At 31.4% G+C, this 2,776-nt stretch overlaps 1 protein-coding gene across 1 annotated transcript in view; it reads left to right on the plus strand.

Moving 5' to 3' along the window:
• Nucleotides 1-2,442: 2,442 nt before the first annotated feature.
• Nucleotides 2,443-2,776, plus strand: part of LOC106473264 (mannose-1-phosphate guanyltransferase beta-like) — a gene marked incomplete at its 3' end in the record, with an annotated part of 39,577 nt that continues 39,243 nt past the window's right edge. The window contains exon 1 of the mRNA XM_013933949.2: nucleotides 2,443-2,487. The remainder of the gene's footprint in view (nucleotides 2,488-2,776) is intronic.

Raw genomic sequence — 2,776 nt, forward strand, 5'->3', positions numbered from 1 at the left:
CCAATCCTTTGGCACCTACCCAGTATTCAAGGACTTACAAATCTTGGCCGTAGCAAGTGGCTCACGTATCCAATCTATAACCTCCTTCAAAACCATTGGGGAAATATTATCTGGCCCAGGTGTCTTATCATTCTTTAGGATACCCATTTTTTTTTTAAAAAGCTCAGAATTTATGTGATCATTTTGGTCGATCTTGTTTTCATTTATCAACTGTTCAAAATGAGGAATACTGCTTAAATCTTACATAGTAAAAACTGAAGAAAAAGCCTTTTTTATCATCCCTCAATGGTCTACCCTTATCCTAATATTTTGTTTACACTTAATGTATTTAAAGAAACCCATGCTGTTAATTTTTACATTTTCAGCCAACCTTTTCTCATACATCCTTTTTGATGTTCTAACTTCCTTGATCTTCTATAATCGTCTGAATTTCCCATCATACCAGTCAATTTAAATTTCGTAAAGTTGTGATGCTTTTCTTTAACTTTATCCCTTATACCCTTTGTGAGCCAACCTGGTTTTTTACTGGCACATACCCTTTTCTTTCTGTAAGGAATATGTTTATCCTGAATATTTAAAAATTTATCTTTAAAAATATTTTACATGTGATCAGTGTCTCCAAATAACTCAGCTGCCCTATTCACGACAAATAATTATTGTTGCATCCCTTCAAAATTTAATTCTTTGAAATTTGTAACCACAATATCATTATTCTTGATCTCCATATGCAGCAAAACATTGAACCTAATAAAAACAATGATCACTTGCACCAAGATATTCCTTAATTTCCACACTCTCAACCATTTCTGTATTAAAAGTTAACAATCAATCTAAAATATCATTGTTTCTGGTAGGTTTTTGACCAAATGGTGAAAAAAACAACATCTTGAACAGTTTTCCAAAACATTTCTCCCTCATGGTTTGACTTTAGTATTTTCCAATCTATATGTCTGAAATTAGAATCATCCATGATTATGACTTCATTAACAGCTGAAATTTTAATCTCACTGTAAAATTTCTCACTAATTTCATCATTTGTTGGTCTGTAACAAATTCCCACTAAAAGTCTTTTTCTCTTTATATCCACTAATAGAAACTCAAATTGATCCAATCTTTTTACTATAATCTTTGATATCCTCAACTTCAACAGGATCTAACACATTTTACATGTAAAGCCACTCCTCCCCTGTTTTTAGTACTCTATCCCTTTTAAATAACCTATAACCCTGTATTTCAAAGAAATTTCTGTCATCAAAATCATCTACATTTAATCAAGTTTGAATTATTCACATTATATCAAAATCCTGCATTCCTACCAGTGCCCTAAATTCATATGTTAATGCATATAAAACAAGTTAAAATTGGTTGGATACAAAAACTATAAATTTTTTAGCAATACAAAGTAAGAGAATAAGGTTCCATGTATGTTGTTATTTACAGGCAACAATACAATTTAATGTATAATTCAGTCAATTTATACAAATTCTACATTTATGAATTTTCTTGTCCCATGGGACAAAATGGGTTCAGAATAATTTTCCTCACACTGTTTACATCCATATAGATAACTTCTGTCCTGACTATTAGAAGGTTTTCTTAAAATTCTGTCAAGTAGCATCCTCCACCACTTCCTGTGGTAGTTTTCTCCACAGGTTTAATATCCTATTAGAGAAATGAAACAGCCTGAAGTGGGGATGTCCAACCTTTTAAAATTAATTATTCTATTACTCTTGGAAAATCTGATGTTTCAGTTTTATTTCCTCATCCAAGTAATTATAGTATGTGTAATTTATATTATGCTAATCCACTTGCATAACCTTACATTTATCATAACAAAATGCCATCCTCCATGTGTTGTCCAGCTAATCAGAATGTACTGTAAGTCTCTGTAGAATCATAGTGTCTTCACAACAGCCAGCCTGACCTAAAATGTTTATAACAAACTTAACCAATTTTCCCATCTATCAATGCCATTAATATGAATGATGGTTAGCGATTGTCCTAGCTTAGATCCTCAAAGCATACCACATGTAATATTAACCTAGTTAGTTTGAAATCTACTAATAACAACTTTTTTGCCTCCTCCCATCCATTCAAACACAGGTACATTTAATTAACCTGTTCCATACTCCAACTGACATTTTTTTACCAATTTTTTTATGAGGCCTTTTATCAAAACTCTTCTTAAAACCCAAGTAAACTAAATTTTTTTCAATCATTTAGATAATATGTAACATCATCATAGAAAATTAGTAAGGCATTATCTTCCCTTTGATATGCCATGTTGGCTCACTGGCAAGATATTTGACTTGAACAATGATCTTGCAAAACATCTTTTATCAGACTTTTTAAAAGTTGTTTTTTGTTTGCTTTTTCACTCAATGATGTTGCCATTTTTATGATACCTCATTACAAAAAGTTTATTGTAAATCTTTTCCGAGACTACTCCAGTGAATATTTTCTCTCTTCTCAAAGTCTTAGCTACAAGTAAGTGCTTGATGATCATATGATAAGTTCTTTTTGAAAATTAGATAAGTTTATTTACTCCAACAAAGCAAAGTTGTCTAATCTATCAATAACTGTGGAACTGTATATCTCACTAATACCCTCATTACATAATCAGTAGAACTTGATCATGCCAAGGAGCTCTTTATGACTTATAATGGCTGGAGATGGCTTGAATGGGTAATGAAGAAAACCTTTACTATAAGTTTAACATAACAGCAAATGTACAATGTTTCGACAAGGTTTTGTCATCATTGTACATTTGCTGTTA

The sequence above is a fragment of the Limulus polyphemus genome, unplaced genomic scaffold, assembly GCF_000517525.1.
Source record: "Limulus polyphemus unplaced genomic scaffold, Limulus_polyphemus-2.1.2 Scaffold6022, whole genome shotgun sequence".
NCBI lineage: Eukaryota > Metazoa > Arthropoda > Merostomata > Xiphosura > Limulidae > Limulus > Limulus polyphemus.